We start from the raw sequence: 14,882 nt of genomic DNA, 5'->3' as shown, positions 1-14,882 counted from the left end.
ATCCACGTTTCCGTGATGGCCACAACATCGTAGTCCCAGGTACCGATCCACGCCTTAAGTTCACCCACCTTATTTCTGATACTCCTTGCGTTGAAGTATACACACTTGAACCCATCTCTGTGTCCGCAAGTATTCCCTGTCAGTGTGCTACCTTCTCCACAGCCTCCCTACATTCTTGGACATCCTGACAAACAGCTAGCCTACTTGCTGGACTACAAGTCAGATCCCATCCCCCTGCCAAATTAGTTTAAACCCCCCCGAAGAGTGCTAGCAAACCTACCCCCCAGGATATTGGTGCCCTTCTGGTTCAGGTGCAAACTATCCTGCTTGTACAGGTCCCACCTTCCCCAGAATGCAGTCCAATTGTCCAAATATCTGAAGCCCTCCCTCCTACACCATCCTTGCAGCCACGTGTTCAACTGCACTCTCTCCCTATTCCTTGCCTCACTGTCACGTGGCACCGGCAACAACCCAGAGATGACGACTCTGTCTGTCCTAGCTTTTAGCTTCCAGCCTAACTCCCTGAGCTCCTGAATGACCTCCCCACCCCTCTTCCTACCTATGTCGTTGGTGCCAACGTGCACCACGACTTCTGGCTGCACACCCTCCCCCTTAAGGATTCTGAAGACACGGTCAGAGACGTCTCGGACCCTGGCACCCGGGAGGAAACAAACCATCCGAGAGTCTCGCCCATGTCCACAGAACCGCCTGTCCGTCCCTCTAACTATAGAGTCTCCTATAACTAGTGCTCTCCTCCTCTCCCCCTTTCCCTTCTGAGCCTCAGAGCCAGACCTCATGCCAGAGACCCGGTCACTGCAGCTTACCCCTGCTAGGCCGATCCCCCCCAACAGTATCCAAAGCGGTATACCTATTGTTGAGGGGAACGACCACAGGGGATCCCTGCACTGCCTGCTTCCTCCCCTTCCCACCTCTAACTGTTACCCAGCTACCTCTGTTCTCTGGCGTAACTATGTCCCTGTAGCTTCTATCTATCACCCTCTCAGCCTCTCGAATAATTCTCAGTTCATCCAACTCCAGCTCCAGTTCCCTAACACGGTCTGTGAGGAGCTGGAGCTGGCTGCACTTCCTGCAGATGAAGTCGGCAGGAGCATTGGTGGTCACCCCTACCTCAAACATCCTGCAGGAGGAACATTCCACTGCCTGCGCTGCCATTACTCTACACTTAGTCTCCAAAAAAAGAACACTGAGTAGCTTACCTGTGAACTTTAAAGTTAGGTTAGAGGAGGAGGATGGGAGGGAGGCCCTACTATGTAGGGCCTGGGGTATAGAACACACCCACTCAAATATCAATCACTTACCTTCCTGACCAGCTCTGTGCTCCAACCTCACTTCCACCCAGCTCCCGCCGCTCTCTGCTGTGAAAAGGAGTAGTGCCAGATGAGGCTGGCAAATGTTGTTCCCTTGTTAAAGAAAGAAAATAAGGATAATCCTGGGAATTACAGACCAGTCAGACTTACGTCAGTGGTGGGCAAAGTATTGGAGAGGATTCTGAGACACAGGATTTATGATTACGTGGAAAATGATAGTTTGGTTAGAGAAAGTCAGCATGGCTTTGTGAGTGGCAGGTCATGTCTTACAAACCTTATTGAATTCTTTGAAGATGTGACAAAACACATTAATGATGATAGGGCAGTGGATGTGGTGGTACTTGGATTTTAGCAAGGCGTTTGATAAGTTTCACAAGGTAAGCTCATTTAGAAAGTAAGGAGGCATGGGATACAGGGAAAACTGTCTGTCCGGATACAGACTTGGCTGGCCCAGAGAAGACAGAGGGTGGTGGTAGATGGAAAGTATTCAGCCTGGTGCTCAGTGACCAGTGGTGTTCCGCAGGGATCGATTCTGGGACCTCTGCTCTTTGTGATTTTTATAAATGATTTGGATGAGGAAGTAGATGGGTGGGTTAATAAGTTTGCTGATGGCATGAAGGTTAGTGAAGTTGTAAATCATGTGGAGGGCTGTTGTAGGTTGCAATGAAACATTGGCAGGATGCAGAACTTGGCTGATAAGTGGCAGATGGAGTTCAACCTGGAAAAGTGTGACATCATTCACTTTGGAATGTTGAATTTGAATGCCGAATACAGAGTTAAAGGAAGGATTCTTGGTAGTGTGGAGGAACAGAGGGTGCAGAGGATGCTGCCTGGACTGCAGGGTATGTGATATGAAGAAAGGTTGAGGGATGGGGTGTAGGTTTGCTCACTGAGCTGTAGGTTTGATATCCAGACATTTCATTACCTGGCTAGGTAACATCATCAGTGGCGACCTCCAAGTGAAGCAAAGCTGTTGTCTCCTACTTTCTATTTATACCTTTCTCCTGGATGGGGTTCCTGGGGTTTGTGGTGATGTCATTTCCTGTTCGTTTTCCGAGGAGTTGATAGATGGTATCGAGATCTATGTGTTTGTTTATGGCATTATGGTTGGAGTGCCAGGCCTCTAGGAATTCTCTGGCATGTCTTTGCTTAGCCTGTCCCAGGAGAGATGTGTTGTCCCAGTCGAAATGGTGGTTTTTTTTCCCCCGTGTGTAGGGCTACGAGGGAGAGAGGGTCGTGTCTTTTTGTGGCTAGCTGGTGTTCGTGTATCCTGGTGGGTAACTTTCTTTCTGTTTGTCCTACGTAGTGTTTGTGGCAGTCCTTGCATGGAATTTTGTAGATGACGTTGGTTTTGTCCATGGATTGTACTGGGTCTTTTAAGTTTGTTAGTTTTTGTTTGAGAGTGTTGGTGGGTTTGTGTGCTACTAGGATTCCGAGGGGTCTCAGTAGTCTGGCTGTCATTTCTGAAACTTCTTTGATGTATAGTAAGGTGGTTAGGGTTTCTGGCTGTGTTTGGTCTGCTTGTCGTGGTTTGTTCTTGAGGAATCTACGGACTGAAAAAAAACCACCATTTCGACTGGGACAACACATCTATTCTGGAACAGGCTAAGCAAAGACATGCCAGAGAATTCCTAGAGGCCTGGCACTCCAACCACAACCCTATAAACAAACACATAGATCTAGATACCATCTATCAACCCCTCAGAAAACGAACAGGAAATGACATCACCACAAACCCCAGGAACCCCATCCAGGAGAAAGATATAAATAGAAAGTAGGAGACAACAGCTTCGCTTCACTTGGAGGTCGCCACTGATGATGTTACCTAGCCAGGTAATGAAATGTCTGGATATCAAACCTACAGCTCAGCGAGCAAACCTACATCCAAAACCTGAACCTGAGCTACAAACTTTCACAAACCTTGCAAAGGTTGAGGGAGCTAGGGCTTTTCTCATTGGAGTGAAGAAGGATGAGAGGTGATTTGATTGACTTGATTATCTATGCCTCTCAGCATATCTGAGTGGATAGCCAGAAACTTTTTCCCAGGGCAGAAATGTCGATCACGAGGAGGCATAATTTTAAGTAATTGGAGGAACATTGAGGTGAGATGTCAGAGATAGGTTCTTTACTCAGAGAGTGATGGATGCATGGAATTCAACAAGTGGTAGAAGAGTCAGAGACATGAGGGACATTTAAGTGACTCCTGGATAGGCACATGGAAGATAGCACAATGAGAGGTATGTAGGTTAGACTGATTGTAGAGTTCTGTGCTCTAAGCTGTTCTAAAATTTGTTGGTGCAGGTGTCCCAGAGATATTCCCTAAAGCGCTCTGCTAGGAGGCGTCCAGTCTCCCCAGTGTAGAGACTGCATTGGGAGCAACGGATACAATAAATGATATAGGTGGATGTGGAAGGCTCCTTTGGGGCCTAGGGAGGAGGTGTGGGTGCAGGTTTTGCAATTCCTGCGGTGGCAGGGAAAAGTGTGTTGTGGGGGGGGGGCGTGGACCTGACCAGATATTCACGGAGGGAACGGTCTTTGCGGAAGGCGTAAAGGGGTGGGGTGGGAAATATATCACTGGTGGTGGGGTCTGTTTGGAGGTGGCGGAAATGTCGGCGGATGATTTGGTTTATGCGAAGGTTGGTAGGGTGGAAGGTGAGCACCAGGGGCGTTCTGTCCTTGTTACGGTTGGAGGGATGGGGTCTGAGGGCGGAAGTGCGGGATGTGGATGAGATGCGTTGGAGGGCATCTTTAACCACGTGTGAAGGGAAATTGCGGACTCTAAAGAAAGAGACCATCTGGTGTGTTCTGTGGTGGAACTGGTCCTCCTGGGAGCAGATACGGCGGAGGCGGAGGAATTGGGAATACGGGATGGCATTTTTGCAGGAGGCAGGGTGGGAAGAGGTGTAATCCAGGTAGCTGTGGGAGTCGGTGGGTTTGTAAAAAATGTCAGTGTCATTAATGGAGATGGAGAGGTCCAGGAAGGGGAGGGAGGTGTCAGAGATGGTCCAGGTAAATTTAAGGTCAGGGTGGAATGTGTTGGTGAAATTGATGAATTGCTCAACCTCCTCACGGGAGCACGAGGTGGCGCCCATGCAGTCATCAATGTAGCGGAGGAAGAGGTGGGGAGTGGTGCCGGTGTAATTACGGAAGATCAACTGTTCTACGTAGCCAATCTGACCACTCTTGACGTTTCTGACCCTTGCACTGCACGCTCACAGTAACACTTATTGAATCTTTATGTAACAAAGCCAGGAACAAAAGACTAACAAATGAAAACTAATCCTCTTTTCCAAAAACATTTTGAAAAATTGCTTTTCCTCCAGAGCCGTTTTTCTCTCTGGGCCCTTTCACAGATCCCGTGATCACTTTTAGAAAGAGTCGGGTAGAAGGAGCAATTCCACCTCGCACTAGATTTATTTATAAATATTTATTTATATCTCATTCATAGCATAGATTTAGCATCTCCTTCTTTTTGTCATTTAATCTTTCCTATTTCACAACCAAGATCAGAAGTTCCATTTCATAATGCCCCCCTCTCTACTCATTCGCTCGCTCTCTGTAGTGTTTACAAAATGATGATAAATCTCACACTTTTCCCACTTCTGATGAAAGATCATTGACTTGAAAGTTAACTCTGTTTCTGTCTACACAGATGCTGTCAGTCCTGCTGAGTTTCTCCAGTAATTTGTATTTCAAATGAAGTATTCAGTTCAGCTACACTTAAGGAAAAATCAGCAATTCCTTTCAATTTCCTTAAGTGGTTCACATTGAGCATAAACAGGTTACAATAATCAGCTTATTATGCAGAATCACAGAATAGTTATGACACGGAAGGAGACCAATTGGCCCATCGTGCCTGCCCCGGTTCTATCGCTGAGTGTCAATCTCCTGCTTTTCCCCTCCAGCCCTGCACACCATTACTATCCACTGCCTTCTTGAATGCCTTAATTGAATCTATCTCCACCACATTTCCAGACAGTGCATTCCGGACTCTAACTTTTCACTGTATGAAAATTTTTTCTTGCATCACTCTTGCTTCATTTGCATATCATTTTAAATCTCTGCCAACTCCTTGTTTCTTTTATGCCTCACTAGTTTTGGGTAAGGTCTGCCTTGCCTGATTGGATATGTTTGTGAAATGGGATTAGGTGATTTTAGGAGAAAGTGAGGACTGCAGATGCTGGAGACCAGAGTTGAAAAGTGTGGTGCTGGAAAAGCGCAGCCTGGCCTGGCCTGCTGCGCTTCGGTGATTTTAACCTACATTCACACTCTGGTCCCACTATTATGAGGTAAAAACAGTGGAAGATGCTTCTTAAATAAAACAAAGAACTGTGGATGCTAGAAATTTGACGCAAAAACAGAAATTGCTGGAGAAACTCAGCAAGTCTTGTAGCATCTGTGGAGAGAAAGTAGAGTTAATCGTTTGGATCCATTGACCCTTTTTCAGAATGTAAGATTCTTCTTGTCTGACTTTAATTGTGCGATATGTTAGTAACTGTGCTTATTTTAATGCAGATCCATTAATTTTGCAGCAGGGCTAAACTAATGCCTCTAAATCCACAGCTGCTCAGCCACTAGAGGCCACTAAAGCCTCAGGGACCAGGCTGAGGAACTGTTCCGCAGTGTGTTTACAGAAAGATCCAGCAATAACTGTTTCATTTAATAACCGATCTGTTGGAACCTATCCTAGCCTCAATCAGGCCACACTATTATTTAGCTTCTTCTACACATAAACTACAGTCGCATTTAAAAATAAGCCTTTGAGATATTCTGAAAGGAGCTGTTTTTCAAAGATCATTCATTATTATACAATACTCTAACTGATTATAATCTGTGGAGAGAGAAAGTCAACTGATCAAAATATATTCTAAAAAATCAAAACCCAGCAACAGAGGAGTATCTCTTGTCTTCACAGAATTACTGAACCCGGACACCAGGCAGAAAACAGAGCCTCAACACTCTCAATCCTGATCATAGAGAACTGTATCCACTCCCCTGACTGTACTATCCCTGATGACAATTACTTTTCTCTTTTCTCCCTGCTCTTGACTGACTCCCTGTAACTATGACGCTATGGTCAATTTGCTCATCCTCTCTATAGGCCCCCACTTTCATCCACACAGGAAGGAGGAATCTCAAACCTGTTAGACAAGCCCAAGGGCTGAGGGTCCTTCAGCAGCATCTCCTGGAATCCCTGTACCTGCCTGGCTCATAGGTAAAAACAATGACTGCAGATGCTGGAAACCAGATTCTGGATCAGTGGTGCTGGAAGAGCACAGCAATTCAGGCATCGACGTTTCGGGCAAAAGCCCTTCATCAGGAATAAAGGTAGAGAGCCTGAAGCGTGGAGAGATAAGCTAGAGGAGGGTGGGGGTGGGGAGAGAGTGGCATAGAGTACAATAGGTCAGTGGGGAAGGAGATGAAGGTGATAGGTCAGGGAGGAGAGGGTGGAGTGGATAGGTGGAAAAGGAGCTGGGCAGGTCGGACAAGTCCGGACAGGTCAGGGGATCAAGTTGCTGGAGGTTAGAAGCTAGGATGAGGTGGGGGAAGGGGAAATGAGGAAACTGTTGAAATCCACATTGATGCCCTGGGGTTGAAGTGTTCCGAGGTGGAAGATGAGGCGTTCTTCCTCCAGGCGTCTGGTGGTGAGGGAGCGGCGGTGGAGGAGGCCCAGCACCTCCATATCCTCGGCAGAGTGGGAGGGGGAGTTGAAATGTTGAGCCACTGGGCGATTTGGTTGATTGGTGCGGGTGTCTCGGAGATGTTCCCTAAAGCGCTCTGCTAGGAGGCGCCCAGTCTCCCCAATGTAGAGGAGACCGCATCGGGAGCAACGGATACAATAGATGATATTAGTGGATGTGCAGGTAAAACTTTGATGGATGTGGAAAGCTCCTTTGGGGCCTTGGATAGAGGTGAGGGAGGAGGTGTGGGCGCAGGTTTTACAGTTCCTGCGGTGGCAGGGGAAAGTGCCAGGATGGGAGGGTGGGTCGTAGGGGGGTGTGGACCTGACCAGGTAGTCACGGAGGGAACGGTCTTTGCAGAAGGCGGAGAGGGGTGGGGAGGGAAATATATCCCTGGTGGTGGGGTCTGTTTGGAGGTGGCGGAAATGTCGGCGGATGATTTGGTTTATGCGAAGGTTGGTAGGGTGGAAGGTGAGCACCAGGGGCGTTCTGTCCTTGTTGCGGTTGGAGGGGTTGGGTCTGAGGGCGGAGGTGCGGGATGTGGATGAGATGCGTTGGAGGGCATCTTTAACCATGTGGGAAGGGAAATTGCGGTCTCTAAAGAAGGAGGCCATCTGGTGTGTTCTATGGTGGAACCGCTCCTCCTGGGAGCAGATACGGCGGAGGCGGAGGAATTGGGAATACGGGATGGCATTTTTGCAAGAGGTAGGGTGGGAAGAGGTGTAATCCAGGTAGCTGTGGGAGTCGGTGGGTTTGTAGAAGATGTCAGTGTCAAGTCGGTCGTCACTGATGGAGATGGAGAGGTCCAGGAAGGGGAGGGAGGTGTCAGAGATGGTCCAGGTAAATTTAAGGTCAGGGTGGAATGTGTTGGTGAAGTTGATAAATTGCTCAACCTCCTCGCGGGAGCACGAGGTGGCGCCAATGCAGTCATCAATGTAGCGGAGGAAGAGGTGGGGAGTGGTGCCGGTGTAATTACGGAAGATCAACTGCTCTACGTAGCCAACAAAGAGACAGGCATAGCTGGGGCCCATACGTGTGCCCATGGCTACCCCTTTGGTCTGGAGGAAGTGGGAGGATTCAAAGGAGAAATTGTTAAGGGTGAGGACCAGTTCGGCCAAACGAATGAGAGTGTCGGTGGAGGGGTACTGTTGGGAACGTCTGGAGAGGAAAAAACAGAGGGCTTGGAGGCCCTGGTCATGGCGGATGGAGGTGTAGAGGGATTGGATATCCATGGTGAAGATGAGGCGTTGGGGGTTGGGGAAACGGAAGTCTTGGAGGAGGTGGAGGGCGTGGGTGGTGTCTCGAACGTATGTGGGGAGTTCCTGGACTAGGGGGGATAGGACAGTGTCGAGGTAGGTAGAGATGAGTTCAGTGGGGCAGGAGCATGCTGAGACAATGGGTCGGCCAGGGTGGTCAGGCTTGTGGATCTTGGGAAGGAGGTAGAACCGGGCAGTGCGGGGTTCCCGGACTATGAGGTTGGAAGCTGTGGGTGGGAGATCTCCTGAGGTGATGAGGTTCTGTATGGTCTGGGAGATGATGGTTTGGTGATGGGGGGTGGGGTCATGGTCAAGGGGGCGGTAGGAAGAGGTGTCCTCGAGTTGGCGTTTGGCTTCAGCGATGTAGAGGTCAGTGCGCCAGACTACCACTGCGCCCCCTTTGTCCGCTGGCTTGATGGTAATTGTACCCTCCTAACCAAATTCAAGGTAGTTAATCTGAGGGGGGTGACTGTCTCCTGAAACAGTGTCCAGGTAACTCTGCCCCTCCCTGATGTGTCACAGTGTTTGAAGCTCAGACTCCAGTGCATCAACTCTGAGCTGGATTTTGTAAAGCAACCAACACTTGCTACAGGTGTATCAATCTGAGCCACAACTGAGTCCACCTGCTCCCTCATGGTGCAGTTACAACACAATACCTGGCCTGGTGTCTATATTTTAATTACTGAGCTCTTAATTTGGTTTTTAGAAAAATTCCCACTGATCTTTTAGTTTGTAGTCTGCAAATATGTTCCCTATTTATCTTTAATCTGAAAAGTGAGCTATAATAGATAGTCAAATGATAACTATCACCAACTGAACCTATGGTTCACCAGTGATGTCATACTGTGTTGGGTTTGATCCTTGACATCAATTATCATGATCCTGGACTTCAATTCCTGAAGAAGGGCTCATGCCCAAAATGTCGATTCTCCTGCTCCTTGGATGCTGCCTGACCTGCTGCGCTTTTCCAGCAACACATTTTCAGCTCTGATCTCCAGCATCTGCAGTCCTCACTTTCTCCTTCAATTATCATGAGACCTTTACTCAAGAACAGAGCAAGGGCCAAACCAGGGATCTGCAGATCAATCAGTCTAACCTCAGTGGTGGGAAAGTTATTGGAAGCAACTCTGAGGAACAGAATTAATCTGCAATAGGACAGTTGGCATGGTTTTGTCAATGGAAGTCATGTCTGACCAACTTAATTGAACTTATTGAAGAAATGCATAGGTGTATAGATATTAGACAATAGACAATAGGTGCAGGAGTAGGCCATTCTGCCCTTCGAGCCTGCACCACCATTCATTATGATCATGGCTGATCATCCTTAATCAGTATCCTGTTCCTGCCTTATCTCCACAACCTTTGATTCCACTATCCTTGAGAGCTCTATCCAACTCTTTCTTAAATGAATCCAGAGACGGGGCCTCCACTGCCCTCTGGAGCAGAGCATTCCACACACCCACCACTTTCTGGGTGAAGAAGTTTCTCCTCATCTCTGTCCTAAATGGTCTACCCCGTATTTTTAAGCTGTGTCCTCTGGTTCAGCACTCACCCATCAGCGGAAACATGTTTCCTGCCTCCAGAGAGAGTGTCCAATCCTTTAATAATCTTATATGTCTTAATCAGATCCCCTCTCAGTCTTCTAAACTCAAGGGTATACAAGCCCAGTCGCTCCAGTCTTTCAGTGTAAGGTAATCCCGCCATTCCAGGAATTGACCTCGTGAACCTACGCTGCACTCCCTCAATAGCCAGAATGTCTTTCCTCAAATTTGGAGACCAGCACTGCACACAGTACTCCAGGTGTGGTCTCACCAGCTGCAGAAGAACCTCTTTGCTTCTATACTCAATCCCTCTTGTTATGAAGGCAAGCATGCTATTAGCCTTCTTCACTACCTACTGTACCTGCAAGCTTACCTTCATTGACTGGTGTACAAGAACACCCAGATCTCTCTGTACTGCCCCTTTACCTAAATTGATTCCATTTAGGTAGTAATCTGCCTTCCTGTTCTTGCCACCAAAGTGGATAACCATACATTTATCCACATGAAACTGCATCTGCCATGCATCTGACCACTCACATAACTTGTCCAGTTCACCCTGTAATCTCCTAACATCCTCATCACATTTCACCCTGCTACCCAGCTTAGTATCATCAGCAAATTTGCTAATGTTATTGCTAATACCATCTTCTATATCATTAACATATATTGTAAAAAGCTGCGGTCCCAGCACTGATTCCTGCGGTACCCCACTGGTCACTGCCTGCCATTCCGAAATGGAGCCGTTTATCACTACTCTTTGTTTCCTATCAGCCAAACAACTTTCAATCCAAGTTAGTACTTTGTCCCCAATACCTAATTTTGCGCCCTAATTTTGCTCACTAACCTCCTATGTGGGACTTTATCAAAAGCTTTCTGAAAGTCCAGGTACACTACATCTATGGGATCTCCCTCGTCCATCTTCAGAGTTACATCTTCAAAAAATTCCAAAAGATTAGTCAAGCATAGTTTCCCCTTCATAAATCCATGCTGACTCAGACCTATCCTGTTACTACTATCCAGATGTGTCATAATTTTATCCTTTATAATAGACTCCAGCAACTTTCCCACCACTGAGGTCAGACTAACTGGTCTATAATTTCCTGTTTTCTCTCTCCCACCTTTCTTAAAAAATGGTACAACATTAGCCACCCTCCAATCCGCAGGAACTGATCCCGAATCTATAGAACTCTGGAAAATAATCACCAACACATCCACTATTTCTCAAGCCACCTCCTTCAGTATCCTGGGATGTAGACCATCAGGCCCCAGGGACTTATCAACCTTCAGACCTAACAGTCTCTCCAACACCAATTCCTGGCAAATATAAATTCGCTTAAGTTCAGGTCCTTCAGCCACTATTTGTGGGCGGCACGGTGGCACAGTGGTTAGCACTGCTGCCTCACAGCGCCAGAGACTCGGGTTCAATTCCCGCCTCAGGCGACTGACTGTGTGGAGTTTGCACGTTCTCCCCGTGTCCGCGTGGGTTTCCTCCGGGTGCTCCGGTTTCCTCCCACAGTCCAAAGATGTGCAGGTTAGGTGAATTGACCATGCTAAATTGCCCCTAGTGTTAGGTAAGGGGTAAATGTAGGGGTATGGGTGGATTGCGCTTCGGCGGGGCGGTGTGGACTTGTTGGGCCGAAGGGCCTGTTTCCACACTGTAAGTAATCTAATCTAATTACCTCAGGGAGATTGCTTGTGTCTTCCCCAGTGAACACAGATCTGAAGTACCAATTCAATTTTCTGCCATTTCTTTGTTCCCCGTAATATATTCCTCTGTTTCTGTCTTCAAGGACCCAATTTTAGTCTTAACCATTTTTTTGCCTTTCACATACCTAAAAAAAGCTTTTACTATCCTCCTTTATATTATTGTCCAGTTTACTTTCATACCTCATTTTTTCTCTGCATATTTCCTTCTTAGTAATCCTCTGTTGTTCTTTAAAAGCTTCCCAGTCCTCCATTTTCCCACTTATCTTTGCTATGTTATACTTTTTCTCTTCTAACTTTATATGTTTCTTAACTTCCCTTGTCAGCCACAGCCACCCAAACCTCCTCCTCGGATCTTTCTTCCTTTTTGGAATGAACTGATCCTGCAACTTCTGCATTATACCCAGAAATATCCGCCATTGTTCCTCCACTGTCATCCCTGCTAAAGTATTGCACCATTGAACTTTGGCCAGCTCCTCCCTCATAGCTCCATAGTTCCCTTTATTCAACAGAAATATTGTCACTTCCCATTGTACCCTCTCCCTCTCAAATTGCAGATTAACCCTGGCACCAGGAAGGCAACACACCATCCTTAAGTCCCGTCTGCTGCCACAAAAACCCTGGTCAGTTCCTCTCACTATGAAGTCCCCTATTACCACGGCTCTGTACGATGTCCGACTCTTCCACTCTGTCTCCACCCCCACATTTGATTGACAGACCTGGCTGCCTCGCAGACTGGCAGCGTCATCTGTCTCTACTGTTTTCAAAACATTCAACTTGTTCCTGACAGGTACTTCCCCCAGGGTCTCTTGCACCTGTCTCCTTTCTGCCTTCCTCATCGTCTGCTCTCTTCTGGTACGATTGGTGTAATAACCTCGCTGAAGGTCTTGTCCAGAAAGATCTCGTTCTCTTGGATGAGCCTAAGGTCCTCGAGTTCTTTCATCAGTGCTGCAATATGCTCTGTCAGTAGCTGAACGTGCACACACTTTCCACACTTATAGGGCCAGACACACATGAGGGCAATGCTTTTGATGTAGTCTACTTGGACTTCAGCAAGGCTTTTGATAAGGTCTCACATGGGAGACTGATAGCAAAGGTAAGAGCCCTTTGGATCCAAGGAAATTTGGCAAATTGGATCCACAGTTAGATGGGTGACAGGATGCAGAAGATGATGGTTGAGGGGTATTTTTCCAACTGGAAGTCTGTGTCCAATCGAGTCCCAATGCTGTGTTAGTGTTAGTGGTTTATATGAATAAGGGTTGGTCAATATGTTCATAAAAGATACAAAAAGTGGTGAGGATGCATATCGTTAGCAGGATAGCCTTAGACTATAAGATATAGGTGGGCTGTTCAGAAGGACTGACCAAGGGTAAGTGGAATTCAATCCAGATCAGAGTCAGTGATGCATTTGGCCAAGACAAAAAAGCAAAGGAATACATAATGAATGCAGCATGCTGGGAAACACTGACAATCAGAGGGACCTTAATGTTCATATACATGCTTCCTTACGGTATCAGGAGAGGTGGAGAAAATAGTTAACAAGACATATGGGATACTTACCTTTATTGGCTGAGGTATAGAGTTTAGAAGCAGGGAGGTGATGGTTGAAGTAGATCGGCCACAACTGGAGTATTGTGTGCAGTTCTGGATTTTGCATTGTAGGAGAGATGTGGTTGCATTGGAGAGGATGCAGAGGAGATTTAACAGGATTTTGTCTGGGCTGGAGAGTTTCAGTTATGAAGAGAGATTGGACAGACTGGGGCTGTTTTCCTTAGAGCAGAAGAGGGGCATGGATAGGGTAGACAGGAAGAAACTTTTCCCCTTGCAGAAACCCTCTGTAATATTCAGGAAGTATTTAGATGTGCACTTGCAATACCGCCAGACAAAGCTATGGGGTAAGTGCTGGGAAATGGGGCTAGAAAAGTTAGGTGATTGTTTTTGACTAACTTGGATGTAATGAGCTGGAGGACCTTTTTCTGTTCTGTAGATCTCCATGCTTCTATGACTGTAGTAAAAAGAAAAGCTTCATTTGCTCACTAGTTAATTAAACCTTTAGTCAGGATGAGTAACCAGTTGCATTAACATCGTCATCAACCTGAATTACAAATGTGTCAATGGACGTGTCACATCAGGTCAAGAAAGGGCTACCGACTCTCAGCAGATCAGGCAATGGTGGGTGATTCCCTTTGCTTCCCAGTTAGTTCTTATTGAGCAGGGGGTAGGTAAGGGTGGGGCCAAGGATGAAGAAGATCCAAACGTTTCCTGTTGCTCCTTGAGAATCCTGCATCTCCTCACTCACCTGCAAGAGAGTTTTCAGAACAGCAGCCCCGGGATGAGTTAATCATTGTGGGCGTTTCTCATTCTCTTTCCATGTTCTTTAACAGCGAGATGATTGCTTAGTGGTATTATTGCTGGACTGTTCAACCAGAGACCTAAGCAATGTTCTGGAGACCCCAGTTTGAATCCCGCCACAACAGATGGTGGAATTTGAATTAAATAAATATCTGGAATTAAGAGTCTCATGATGGCCACGTATCCATTATTGATTGTAAGAAAAATCCATCTGGTTCACCAATGCACTTTAAGGAAGGAAACTGCCATCCTTACCTGGTCTGGCCTACATGTGACTCCAGACCTATAGCAATGTGGTTGACTCTAAACTGCTCTCTGGGGAATTAGGAATGGACAATAAATGCTGGCCCAGACAGTGATACCCTCATCCAGTGAAGGGATAATAAAAAAAAAAGTTCTAAGATTATCTTGGCTACGTAACACTCTGCTAAGTCCATTTAATTCCACTACCAACTCAGTCCAGAGCTCTTTCAAACCCCAAAAATATGAATCACCATAACTCACACTATGTTATCGGAAAGCTGTCAGAAGCAGTTGCACATAAATACTTGGTCCCTCACTGGTTAATTTCTTCATTCAGGCACAACCTTTAGCTGTTTTTGGATAAGGTAGTTTATTTGAACAGAATGAGAGATGCAGAAATTGCCCTGTGAGCTCATCTAGATGGTAATGTAGCTTTTGTTGTAAGGCCATAGTTTCAAGGCTCACATTGAGTGATGGCTTGTTTCTTAAATAGTTTAAGATTTTAAAAATTTCTCTTAAGGTTTTAACAGATTGTGTGGAAAAGACATATGTATTACTCACCCAGATATCTTGTATTCACAAGTAGAATAACTGTTTGAAAAACAGTGATGTTTTAATTCATAATTTTTAAACTTTTAAAATCTTTCTCATAGCTAAAGATCTAAAATGGAGATTTTTCTACAAAATAATAATTTGAACATTATTTCTACAAAATAATTTTTGAACATTGAAGTGATATGTATATATCTATAGAACACATAGTTGCCAAGGAAACAC

Source organism: Chiloscyllium plagiosum, unplaced genomic scaffold, assembly GCF_037043375.1.
Source record: "Chiloscyllium plagiosum isolate Xiang-an unplaced genomic scaffold, Cpla_swu_hap1 HiC_scaffold_37, whole genome shotgun sequence".
NCBI lineage: Eukaryota > Metazoa > Chordata > Chondrichthyes > Orectolobiformes > Hemiscylliidae > Chiloscyllium > Chiloscyllium plagiosum.
This window is presented reverse-complemented; position numbering follows the sequence as displayed.